The 13,433-nt window shown below is 36.2% G+C and overlaps 1 pseudogene; it reads right to left on the bottom strand.

Annotated features, from left to right (window-relative positions):
• Window positions 1–1,776: 1,776 nt before the first annotated feature.
• On the bottom strand, window positions 1,777–12,935 carry LOC101041184 (small ribosomal subunit protein eS6-like; annotated as a pseudogene).
• Window positions 12,936–13,433: the final 498 nt, after the last annotated feature.

Genomic DNA, 13,433 nt, shown 5'->3' with positions numbered 1-13,433 from the left:
TTTTATGGCTGCACTTTTATTATCTATTGAAAGTGGTAGGTAAGTAAGATAAAGGAAAGACAGGATAAGGATAGTATTCAGCATTGTGTTCAGTTTACACAGTTAGATTTTTTTCTATTTTGAAATCTTATTTATTCTTCATTTCTTGTTCTTAAAATGCTTAGGAAAACATTTGAAATAGATGTTTTTATTATCCAAGGTGCTTATGTTGTGGCAGATTTTCTAACTGTGGTCAAATTCAGATGGTAAGTAGTTTTCATGATAACAATGATACTTCGTGTGCCAGTTTATCTTTTCATATAGTTATAATGGATATAGTTCATGTTCATTTTACCCTTGTTTCCCTCATGCTGTGGTATTTTTTACCACTCACCTCCAAGTATAGTATGAAAGGAATTATCTTCTGAATCATCTGCATCTCTCAACTGATCAGTTATGATTTAGTTAAGTGGGAACTATCCGCAGAGCTAACCTGAATACTTTGGGCCAGTAATGCCACTTTGTTCTAAATTGCAATGAGGGATTTATATTTGACTGAAGTGTGGAGGAAAGACTCTGAGCTGGGGGAACACAATTGCTGATAGACTGGCATGATAAAGGCTCTAATGCATGCACTTTGTAGAGCATGAAGGTAGTGTCTTTTTCGAGTCCAAATTTGGAGTCTGACTCAGTTCATATCCAATCTCTGTCACTTGCCAGTTGTGTGACTTCTAGCAAGTCCTTGCTGAACCTTGATTTCTTCATCCGTAAAACAGAGACCTTAATGTATCTGCTTTACAATGATGCTATGCTCTTTAAATGAGGGTATATGTAAGATACTGAATATATGTAATAGCACAAAACAGGGGCTCAATAAGTTAAAGACAAAAATAGAGAACTGTAGATACATATTCTCATTTTCAGATTTTGACTTGATAATGGTAAAAGCTCATAAAGGATATTGGCTAAATGTTTAAAATAGGAAAGTTGGGCAATAGAACCTAATTTAAAAAAAGACAGGAAAATAGTGGACAGAGCAATATTGTACAAGCAGTCACGTAGCAACTTTTCCTTATAGTCTAAAGTTGATTTACTAACATAAATATTTGAATATTTCAACTATTCCTTTAGAAGTCAGGCATCCATAACTAAGTATCATTAATACAAAGTATCTTAGGTATCCATAGTACTTAAAAGTTATATTATTAAAGAGAAAATAAAATTGGACTATTGCGGGGGAAAAAATATTCATAGGTTGACATAAAAGACATAAAATCTTGTAGTGTATAAGGTTTAATAGTTCTCTTTTTCATAAATCATGAAAAGGGCTTTTCTTCTGATTTGATGGACCGTTTCTCTTTCTCCTTCTTCATCTCAGTCTGTTATAGCACTTGGTAGTGTCCAATGAATATTCATGTTAACTGATTTCTTCCCTGCAGCAGTACTACATGCAGACAGAGAGGTTCTCACTGATCACTTCTGATCTGTAGACTACAATTTAAAAACCAGCCTGGTTAATTCACAAACAGAAAAACTATCTGTTTACAAAAAACATTGTATTTGGAGTACTAAGATCTGTAAATTGTTATTTTTTTCTTTCAAATATAGCAATCACATTTAAAAAAGGAATTTTCTGGATAATTAAAGTAGCTCATCTACTTTCCCTAAGTGTTGGTTTGGAAGGCAGTCTCATGTACAAAGAGCTATGTGTTTATTCATTTTTAATGTATGGAACCACAAGGATTTTTTGATAATTTTTTTTTAGAATTGTTTGTAAATTCAGATGTGTACTTGATATTAGGATTTGGTGGAACTGTCGGGGACGGTTGGGACGGCACGTCTGCTGGGGATCTCTCGACTTGTAAGAGCGTCACGAAACCTGGAAGAGAGTGTGTGCTTAAAGAAATAAAGAAAGACAGAAATAGCGCGGGGGTCTGGAGGGCTGTATAGGCTGTGCCTAAAACAGCAAATTTATTTTTCAAAGGCCAGGAATAAATACACTTTCTTTGCTCTGGTTTACGTCATTGCAAGAGGAAATGCAAATCTATACCTTACATGGCCTATACAATAGAGAAGTCAGATACACAATCAGTGGTTGTAAAAAGTAATAGAATTTCCTGTGATCACAAAGCTTATTTACATCCAGACATTATTCCTCATGGCTGCAGGTATTTTTGGTTTGATCCTGTTTTAGGACTCACATGTGGAAAGGTTTTCTGGTTTTGCTCATCAGAATATCTTTTAACCAGATTCTCTTTTGTCTGCTCCTGACTCAACTTATCTCAACTCCCCCTATTCAGGAGTCACTGAGTCTGGGATCAAAGCCATCCGTATAGTGGCATTTGCTTTGCAAATATCCCCACAGTTAAACCATTATCTAGGGTACAAGGCAGTCATGCAAGTAAAGAAAAGGTTAAAGCTATTCTTAAAGAAAGATTCATAAAAGTTAAAAAAAACCGCATAGTTTAGGCCCAAACGATATCATGGTTAATATGAGAAACTGATCAGTCACCTTTCAGTTCCTTCTTTCCGACAGCTCGACTGCCTCCAGTAGGACACTGTGTTTGGGATCAAACTCACCGTATAATGAGACCCATGCCTTTTGGGGTTCTCACACGGGAATGCTTCCCACAGGAACCACTGCAGAAGGATTTGAAAGAGCTGCATGATGCCAATGTAACAACGAAATAAATACATCAGCAGCTGATTATATAATCCATTTACTTATTTGACATAGGATAGATTTTAAAATGCAGATAATTGAAAACATTCACAATTCCATCAATTTTGAACTTGTAAACATTGTCTTGGATTCAGGATGTTCCAGCCGAGGAGAGATGCTTCTCTGTTATGCTATGACTCAGGCTCAGGCTCAGGCTCAGGCACACTAACTTTGAAGTAGGTAAAAGGAGGGGAAGGTGAAGGGAGTGAAATGGAGAGAGAGATGGGTTGAGAAGCAATTGAGTAGGAAATGTGAGATCTCACAAAGTCAGTGTGTACTGGTGAGGTGAAGTGTAAATGTCTGCAGAATTTCAGATTCCCTGGTGAAAGGTGCTGTCACAGTACAAAGCATAGAGGTGTTGGTACTGGCATGCATGAACATTTACAGTTATTTTAAACACTTTCAAAACACCATGCCTCCCACAGCTTAAAAAATTATTTATTTATTTTAATTGTGTGTGGGAGGTTGGGGGAAGTGTTGGGAATGGAGAGCATTTGTCAACAAATTCTTAGTTCTCTGATTATAAACAGAGGCACACCAGAGTACCATGTTTTAATTGAAACCTGGGACCAGGGAAGATTACCTCAGAAATACATTAATTTCAAGTTCATGGAGCTTATAGGGTGATCTTATTATTGCAGAAAGCAGTGAAAGAAGGCTGTGACAGAAGCAGATATTTTGAATGAGAAGTTTAGAGAAACTTCCCCAAATCAAAAATTGATTGCTGTTTGCAAAATATGTCTTAAAGACAAATCTAGTTAATACTGGGTTTGAAGATTTCATAACATTCTCAGATAATAGACTGAAAGAAAATGTATTACCAGTATGACTGAAAAAGTGTAGCTTATAATTATTTTTATTTCTTACCAATAACTGGCTCTTATAAGTTAGAAGGAAAAGAGAACTTACCAATGTAAGTTTGATTTTATATCAATACAATTAGAAAATATTTCAAATAATACTGACAAAATATTTTGTCACATATATTTAACACCACAACCAATTCGCTCGTTTTTTGAAAAAAAACATCTTTAAATAAATTAATAATCTTAGCCCTCCTTTGTGTCCTTCACTGCTATGATCTGAATGTGTCCTCCAAAATCCCTGTGTTGGAAGCTTTAACTGCAGTGCAATAGTGTTGGGAGTGGGGCTTTTTGGTAGGTGTTTAGGTCGTGAGGACTCTACCCTTATAAAGGAATTAATGCCATTATAAAAGGGCTTGATGAGCAAACAACAAACAGGAAAAAATGCTCATCATCATGAATCAGAGAAATGCAAATCAAAATCACAATGAAATGCCATCTCATACTAGTCAGAATGGCTATTATTAAAAGTTAGAAAAAAAACCCAAAAACCAGATGCTGGTGAGGCTCTAGAGAAAGAAGAATGATTATACACTGTTGGCGGGAATGCAAATTATTTCAGCCGCTATGGAAAGCAATTTGGAGATTTTGAAAAGAACTTAAAGCAGAACTCCTTTTTGAGTTAGTGATCCCATTATTGGATATGTACCCAAAGGAAAATAACTTGTTCTGCCAAAAAGACACATGCACTTGTGTGTTCATTACATCATTATTCACAATAGTAAAGACATGGAATCAACCCAGATGCCCATCCATGGTAGACTGGATAAAGAAAATGTAATACATATGTATCTTAGAATACTATACAGCTATAAAAAGAAATAAATCATGTCATTTTCAGCAGTATGATATAACTGAAGGCCGTCATCTTAAGTGAATTAATTCAGGAAGAAAAATATCAAATACTGCATGTTCTTACTTATAAGTGGGAGCTAAGCATTGGGTACACATGGACATAAAGATGAGAACAGTAGACTGTAGGGACTACTAGAGGGGAGAAAGGGAGGAGGGTTGAAAAATTACCTGTTGGGTACTAAGCTTACTGCCTGGGTGATGGGATCATTGATATCCCAAACCTCACACAATATACCCATGTAACAAATCTGCACATGTATTCTCTGAATCTAAAATAAAAGTTGAAATTATGTTTTAAAAAGGGTCTTGATGGAGTTTATCTCTTTTTTGCCCTTTTGTCACTATATTAAAAATAGTTTAGTATAGTGGCAGAAACAATTTACTTCTGAACAGGCATAGAAATGCCCATGAGGTAAACTTAAATGCAAGAGGCAGTGTTTATACTAAGAAATTTGAGTATAGAATAATGGCATTCACCTAGATAATTCTGCATAATATTTATAATTTACTAATAAGGAAAAGAATTAGTTTTTGGAAAACAATTTGAATTATATAGAAAATTTTCTAGTTCTGAGTTTACTTGTCTATCCACTATTATGGAAGTGGTCTACTTAGTCATAATTATTTATATCTACAGTCCAGCAGAAATAGAATGTGAGCCATAAAGCATAGCCACATATGTCATTTAAAATTTTCCAATAGCCACATTAAAATGGTAAAAAGAAACAGGTGAGATTAAATTTAATTATATGTTTTATCAAACTCAGTATATCTAAAATATTATTTTAACATAATTAAAAACTACTGAAATATTTCATATTACTTATAAAACATTAAGTGTATTAGTTTATTTTAATGATTTCATGAAGAAACACCCCAGATTGGGTAATTTATAAAGAAAAAAGGTTTAATTGATTCACAGTTCCACATGGCTGGGAAGGCCTCAGAAAACTTACTATTATGGTGGAAGGCATCTCTTCACAGGGTGACAGGAGAGACAGCCAGCAGGAGAAATGCCAGATGCTTATAAAACTATCAGATCTCATGAGAACTTACTCACTACCATGAGAACAGCATGGGGAAAACCACCCCCACGATTCAATTGCCTCCTAGCAGGTCCCTCCCACAACATGCAGGGATTATGGGGATTATAGTTCAAGATGAGATTTGGGTGAGAACACAGCTAAACCATATCACTAAATCTTTGAAATCTGATATAAATTTTACACCTATAAAACATCTGAATTGGGATTAGCCATATTTTAAGTGCTCAATAATTATATGAGGTTTAGAGCTATTATACTGGACAGTGTAGCTCTGTATCATCTGACATGATAGGGTGCCTTCTACACTAAGCTATCTGTGTGATTGTGTAGATCTGCAAGCACAGAGCTGAACAGGATCCCAAAGTAGGTTGGTATTTTTTTCTTTGTAAAGAGGCTTGCATATTGCTACTACAAAATATTAAAAATTATAAAAAGGATCTGAAATTTGAACTGTTTTATACTACTAGATACAGTGATTGCTGAAAACATCATTTAAAAAAAAAACATTAATATGATATCATTTGTAGAGTCAGCAAAGAATAAAGTTCAAGTTTGGTTTATGGACTTAAACTGACATTTCTCCAAAGATGATGTATGGGTGGCCAATGGGCACATAAAAATATCCTTAACATCACTAAGAAATCTTTAGGGAAATATGAATCAAAGCCATAATGCAATATCACTTCACACTGATTAGGATAGCTATTATTAAAGAAAAAGAAACAGAAAACAAGTATTGGTGGGGATGTAGAGAAATTGCAACCCTTGTGCACTGCTGGTGGGCATGTAAAATAGTGTAGCTGCCATGGAAAACAATATGGCAATTCCTCAAAAATAAAAATAGAATTACCATATGATCTAGCAATTCCACTTCTGGGTATATACCCCAAATAAATGAAAGCAGATTTTTGAATAGATATATGTAAACTCATGTTCTTAGCATCATTATTTACAGTAGTCCAAAAAGTGGAAGCAACTTAAGTGTTCATGATGGATAAATGAATAAGCAAAATGTAGTATACAAGCATAGTGGACTATTACTCAGCCTTAAAAAGGATGAAAATTTGGGCACATTGTGTAGTATGAATAAACCTTGAGGACATTACACTAAACAAAATTAGTCAGACACAAAAGGACAAATACTATATGATTTCACTCATATGAGGTACTTAGAGTAGTCAAATTCATAGAGACAGAGAGTAGAATGGTAGGTGCTAGGAGTTAAGGGGAGGGAGGAATGGGAGAGATAGTGTTTAATGGGTACAGAGTTTGAGATTTGCAAGATGAAAATTGTTTTGTGGATGGATGGTGATACTGCTTTTACAACAATGTGAATGTAGTTAATGCCACTGAAATGTACACTTAAAATGGTTAGAATAGGGGCAGTTGCAGTAACTCATGCCTGTAATCCCAATATTTTGGGACTGAGTCAGGAGGATCACTTGAGCTCAGGAGTTTGAGACCAATCTGGGCAACAGAGTGAGGCTCAATCTCTACAAAAAACTGAAAAAATTAGCTGGGTATGGTGCCCTGTGTCTGCAGTTCTGACTACTTGGGAAGCTGATGCAGGAGGATTGCTTGATCCCAGGAGGCCAAGGCTGCAGTGAGCTATGATCTTGCCACTGCACTCTAGCCTGGGTGACAGAGAGAGATGGTGTCTCTAAGAATTTTTTACAAAAGATTAAAATAGTAAAGTTTATGTTATTTATATTTTATCAATTAAAAATAAGTGATTTTTAAAAAGTACAGATTTGCTTTGAAAATAGTCTACATTATTATTTGTCTCTGCTTGATTTTCTTTTTGTTTCATACTAACTTATCATCCATGTTTTCTTAAGCCAATTGGTCAGTCAATACCATTGTAGATGAAGAAAAAAATCACTCCGATAAAATCCCAGATTTCTCTCCCAAAATTCATTTTATATAAAGTCAAAATAAAAAAGCCTTTTGAAAACCTGAATAGAAAACTTCATATTCTTTTATCATCTTTACTAAATTAGTCTTTACTTGACAGCAAGGAACTTAGGAAATTTCAAAAGAAAGAAATTTTGCAGTTAAAAAAAATTAGAAGTGTCATTGCACTAACAACCATATTTTCTATTTGCAATATTTTTAGGTTATAATTTTGATAGCTTGAAGTAATTTTCTGATTTTTCATGAGAATTGTAGCTTTGTTTTTCTAGTTTATATGTTCTTTGATAACTTAAATCCCATACTTTTTTTAAAGTTGACTGTAGGTCCTGAGTTTGCCTGAAGATTTTCTTATCTCATATAGACTCTGATTTTATTTTCACTTCTTCCAGATGGTCAATTACATTCTCAGAAGACGTTGAGACTTGGATTCCTCCTATTAAAAGGCCAAATTTTTGGTAGGCAGCTCCGAGCAGGTTCATAAAGTTTAAGGTAAACATGAAAAGGCAGATGTTCTGTTTTTCTTTTTTTTTTTTAAAACCGAGTTTCACTCTTGTTGCTCAGGCTAGAGTGCAATGGTGCAATCTTGGATCACCGCAACCTTCACCTCCTTGGTTCAAGCGATTCTCTTGCTTCAGCTTCCTGAGTAGCTGGGATTACAGGCACATGCCACCATGCTTGGCTAATTTTTTTTGTATTTTTAGTAGAGATGCGTTTTTACCATGTTGGTCAGGATGGTCTTGAACTCCTAACCTTGTGATCTGCTCTCCTCGGCCTCCCAAAGTGCTAGGATTACAGACGTGAGCCACTGTGCCCAGCCAGATGTTCTGTTTTAAGCAAATTTCTATATAATCTATAACTTGAGTAAGCACAAGTTAATTTTTTATCCCTTATGGTCTTTTAATGTGTACTCACTGGGGGTAAGTATAATTCCTTCCCCAGGATGAAGCCTAGGCAGGTCTCAGGACTTTTCTGGTGATTTTTAGGTAGTAGCCCTAACATCACTTTAAGCTACAGATAGTCTCGACTCAGACTACAGAATGTCTGATGTTCAACCATGATCAAAATTCTTAATGTGACTTAATGTCAGATCTCCTATCACTGCATCAAGAACCTAAGGCTGCTGCTGATGACTGGGGATAAGAAGCTTCATTTCTACCTCCCAGCCTCTACCATTTGCCAGCTGTGGAGTTGGTGGGGAGGGGGAAGTCCCAGATGTTCTAATTTGATTGAGCAGTGACGCAGGGTGGTGGTGTGCTTTTTGGGCCTGGCAGGCATTTATAGATGCCCTTACCCTGTGGACACTTTTGTGGATTATTTAGCCTCCCCTGAGGGTTCTTCTAGCCCTGGGATGCTGGAAGAGACCACCCCCTCAGCTCCTAATTCTTACATGGTCCCTTTCTTCAAGATCTCTGTTGGTGTCTTCTTGTCCTTTTTTTCCAGGTAGGATTTCTTTGTGTAAGATTTCAAACAGCTTCAGCTTGTTTTTCAGAATGGTCCGTATTTGGTCCACAGGAAATCCTCTCATGCTCTTGGACCCCACTGTGGGGAAAAAAGGGCAGTTTCTTTTTAGATTAAGTAACAGATCTTCATTTTGTAATAGCCAAAGTGGTTAACCAGCTTGTTACTCCTGCCTTCCAGTTTTTTCTGGCAAGAATGCCACCTGTGTCTCCTAACAAAACAATGTAGTAGCAGTATTGTGTTATGGATGAGGAGAACTGACAAGGCAATGAACCATGTGTTACATATAGTTCATTGTAATTAACTCAATAAAAATGTGAAAATAACTTTAAGATAATTTTTAAAATAACACTTTACCTTAAATATAAAGATTTGGGATGTATTCTTTGCTTGGCGTGGTTTGCTGCATTATAGAACGATAGAACAGGTGATCTCTGCAAAACTGACCACGTTAAGATAGTACCCCACTTTGGTTTTAGGTGTGTGCCTACATGTCAGTTTTCTGGGAACTGTTACAAACATTATCAGCTTTTATGTCTGTGATAAAAAATGTTGGGAAGCCTTGTTCTATACTTCACATTAATAAAAGGAACATTAGCATGAGGGTTGAAAATAAATAAAAAAATGAATTTAGCAAAATTTCATTATGGGCTCTGGATATGCAAATTGCTATTAGTAATTGCTATCATAAGTGATATCTGGTGTCAACTCTATATAAATGTCAGCAATTAACAGCACACATTATGTGTTTTTGTCGTCTTCGAAGCTGGCTGGTTCCTACTTGTTTTGAAAATATGTCACTCTTGGAAGAACATTCAGGAAGAACCTATAATTTGTCAGCATCAATCATTTTTCAGACTCAAGTGTGCAGGATTTTACAGGATGGGTTTTGCAGTGCTAGCCAAAATTTAAAGTCTCTTATTTGGTACCACATAAATGAGTCACATAGCTGATTAGTAAAAATAATATATCTTTGCCAATTCTTTGGGTTTACCAAGCATTTTCCTCCATGTTACCTTATCTGATCATATTTTCCTATTAAATATTGGGCTTAGTTTCAGCAACACTGTCCAGTTAAATTGACATTTATTCATATTTTATGGAAATGAAATCTTCATTTTGTTCATGATAAAATATATTTCTTTTCTTGACATTTTATTTGTGTAGAGAGATGAAAAAGATAGTGACTTAGTGTAATCAAAGTGTTTGCATCTTCTACATCAAGCATGGGAACACTTTTTATTTTTTAGTGTACCGTGCTATTTAAAAAAGAACTCTTTTTTTTTTAACCATGGAGACCATTAAATTACCCTGCTGGAACCTAGACTTGATTCTGCTAAAAATATTCAATCAAGGCTGTGAAGTTATGTTTTCCTACCATTAAAAAATATGATTTTTTAAATCTTCTAATAAGATTGAAGGAGGATCTAAATGACCCTTTAAGATTTTAGAGAGAGAATAAAGTTCCAGAGCCAGTGATGATTTGGTTCTCATTAAGAATTTTTAAAAGTCATGAAAGATGGACAGCCCACCAAGCTCAATTTGTTCATCTTTCTTTCTGGTTTGGAATTACTTCGTGATTGAAACTGTTGAGCAGATTGACAGGAATAGCAAACCCTGTCAGGTAAAATGCTTTGAAAGTAAAAGTAAACATGATTTCCATTTTGTTTATATTCTTGGAATGGTACAGAGTTTTAATACACAAAGTAGACTCAAATGATATTTGTTAAAGGAATGAACTAAATGTAGTGAATCCCAGGTATGTTGCCTTTAAATAACACACAAATAGTGAAGTTCTCTGTTCAGTAGTCCCTTGACATCAAGTATTTTCCAGATGGTGCCATTTATCTTAAAGAAATGTGTTGATGTTTTTAAAATGTAATTAAATAAGTACAATTTATGTATATACTTGTTATAGATTAAAATCAATGCAATAAGTGACATTTAGCAAACTATTTTTTTAAATTAATGGTTTTTCTCAGGGTGCAATAAAAATGATTCTGTTCTCATCAATTTTAACACTTACTTGATGTGTAAAATTACGTAGGCCAAATAACTCAGCTTGGAAAATATAACAGCAGCTTCACAATTACATTCCTGTGAGTCAAAGAGACAGTGTGAAAAAATACCACAAACCTAGTTCTTATTGATCAGAAATTACATTTTCACACTGTCCTGATAAAATACAGCAAGAAAATCCAGAACTTGGATGTCTTCTTAACATGTCATGAGAGGAAAAAGACTGAGAGGTTTGATAAAAGCTAAGCTTTCTCATAAAAGCATGACCATAATTACCATCTTCCCTGTATAGTTATTAGATTCCTAATGGCACAAAAGGCAGGCCTGGTTTCCCAATATGGTTTCTTACTTGAGCTCACTCATTGAAATGGATGTGTGTCCCTTGCACCATTTCAAGCTCTTTGCAAATTGAAGTATTAGAGCTAATTGTATTTACTGGAAGAGTAGGTAACATTGGTGAAGGTTCCCAGGAAACTGGCCCTGAGATGAACATTTTATATGCTGGAAGTTTACTGAGAATGATCTAGGGATCAACACCAACTGGAGTGTGAAGGAGGCAGGATTGGGTAGAAAGAGAAGGTGAACTCCAGTGAAGTTGTAACAGAAACAGACGATCCCACAGAGAGCTCTGGAGCAGGCATTGCCCTTTAGAATAGGCCCATATTAAGACGTGAAACCTGGGCCTTTATACCCCTCTGTGGGTTGCGGGAGAAGGTATGATTTTGGGTGAGGTGGTTCTTTTCAGCTGAGGACAAGTCTAAGAAGGGACTTAGGTGAAAGCTCTAGACCACTGGTACTCAACATTCCTATAGCCATGGAAACGTGTGCTTTGGTTCTCAAGTGTGGAGGTCTGAGCATTGCACTGTAGCATCCACTATGGTGGGTAACCATTTAGAGTCAATGATACACAAAACCTCAACATATCTTGCAATCTTGTTGGAATTTAAACTTGGAATTTCTAGAGATAAACCCTTTTCCAATGGTTATCCAGTACTTTTTGATCACCCACTGTGTGTTAGGCATCATGAAATATGGATATGCAATGATAAGAGCTAAGCTTGCCTTAGGTTGTTGATAATGTTGAGAAAATTGAATTTTCAATGATGGAATATCAAGTATTTTGATATTCTAGGGGTAGGGGATAGACTTATTTCCTTTTAGGGAGTGTTGGGTTCTAGCCCTCTCATGTCCCACTACATCATTTAGATGGTTAACCCATTGTTCTTGTTCTTAAAGTTATTTCTTTTTTTTCTTTTCTTTTTTTTTTTTTTGAGTCTGATCTTACTAATTTGTTACTCAAAAAATCTTAATTCTGACTGGATTCAGACTTAGAAGTAGAAGCTCGCAGAGATGAAAGTCTGCGTCTCTTCGCAATTTGTTCCTGGTGCTTCTCTTTAGCCTCCTTCATTCTCTTGGCCAAAAGCTTAGCATATTCTGCGGCCTTTTCCTTGTTTTTCTTAGTACGCTGCTTCTTCAGAGCAATACGCCGCCGTTTGTGCTGCAGGACACGTGGAGTAGCAAGACGCTGAGTGTCGGGTGCTTTAGTCCTAGGTTTCTTACCTTCTTTGTTTAAAGGCTTTCTTACAACATACTGGCGGACATCATCTTCTTTAGAGAGATTGAAAAGTTTGCGGATTCTGCTAGCTCTTTTGGGCCCCAGGCGACGAGGCACAGTGGTATCAGTTAGTCCAGGAATATCCTTCTCTCCTTTTTTTTACAATAACCAAGTTGAGAACGCTCAGATTAGCATTCGCAATGCAACCACGAACTGATTTTCTCTTTCTTTCTCCAGTTCTCCTTGGTCTGTAACAGGAATGCCCCTTACTCAGTAGCAGGCGGACACGACCCTGAGTCAAGACACCTTGCTTCATGGGGAAACCTTGTTTTGTCGTTCCCACCACTGATTCTGACCACATAACCCTTCCATTCTTCACCCAGAGCGTCAGCAGCAACTTCTGTCGCCATACGCTTCTCATAAAAAGTACGAGGTTTGCGTTCATCGTCTACTTCAATGAGTTTCTGGCAGCCAGTGGCTGGGAAGGAGATGTTCAGCTTCATCTTGAAGCAGCTATACGCGTTCCAGGCGCCACGGAAAAGAGGCAAGTTATTTCTAACATATTTACAGAAATCATGTATGTCTCTTTGAACACTTTGAACTGGCAGATAGTAATAATAACTGGTATTTCACTAGCATTTTACAGGTTACAAAAAGCGCCATTTCTTTGTCACTGAGACAAAGAAATGAGGCAAACGAGAAAACAGAGAGAGGCTCAGGGAGATTACTTGATTTGCTGAAGTTCCATCACAAAAAAATGATAGTCAGCATTCAAATCCCCTTTTGTTTTCCTACATGACTGTTCACCTTATGGAACAGCAGAGGAACTAAAAGAGGCCACTTGCTGAACATACCTCTTTTGTTTATTTATTTATTTATTTTAAATTCTTAAGTTTTTATTTTTCCATAGGTTATTGAGGTACAGGTGGTATTTGGCATTTTAGTGCACCCATCACCTGAACAGTATACACTGCACTCTATTTGCAGTCTTTTATCCCTTGCCCCCCTCCTATACTTCCCCC

The sequence above is a fragment of the Saimiri boliviensis genome, chromosome 2 (genome assembly GCF_048565385.1).
Source record: "Saimiri boliviensis isolate mSaiBol1 chromosome 2, mSaiBol1.pri, whole genome shotgun sequence".
NCBI lineage: Eukaryota > Metazoa > Chordata > Mammalia > Primates > Cebidae > Saimiri > Saimiri boliviensis.
Note: the sequence above shows the minus strand (reverse complement) of the source record. Positions and strands in the feature narration are given on the sequence as shown.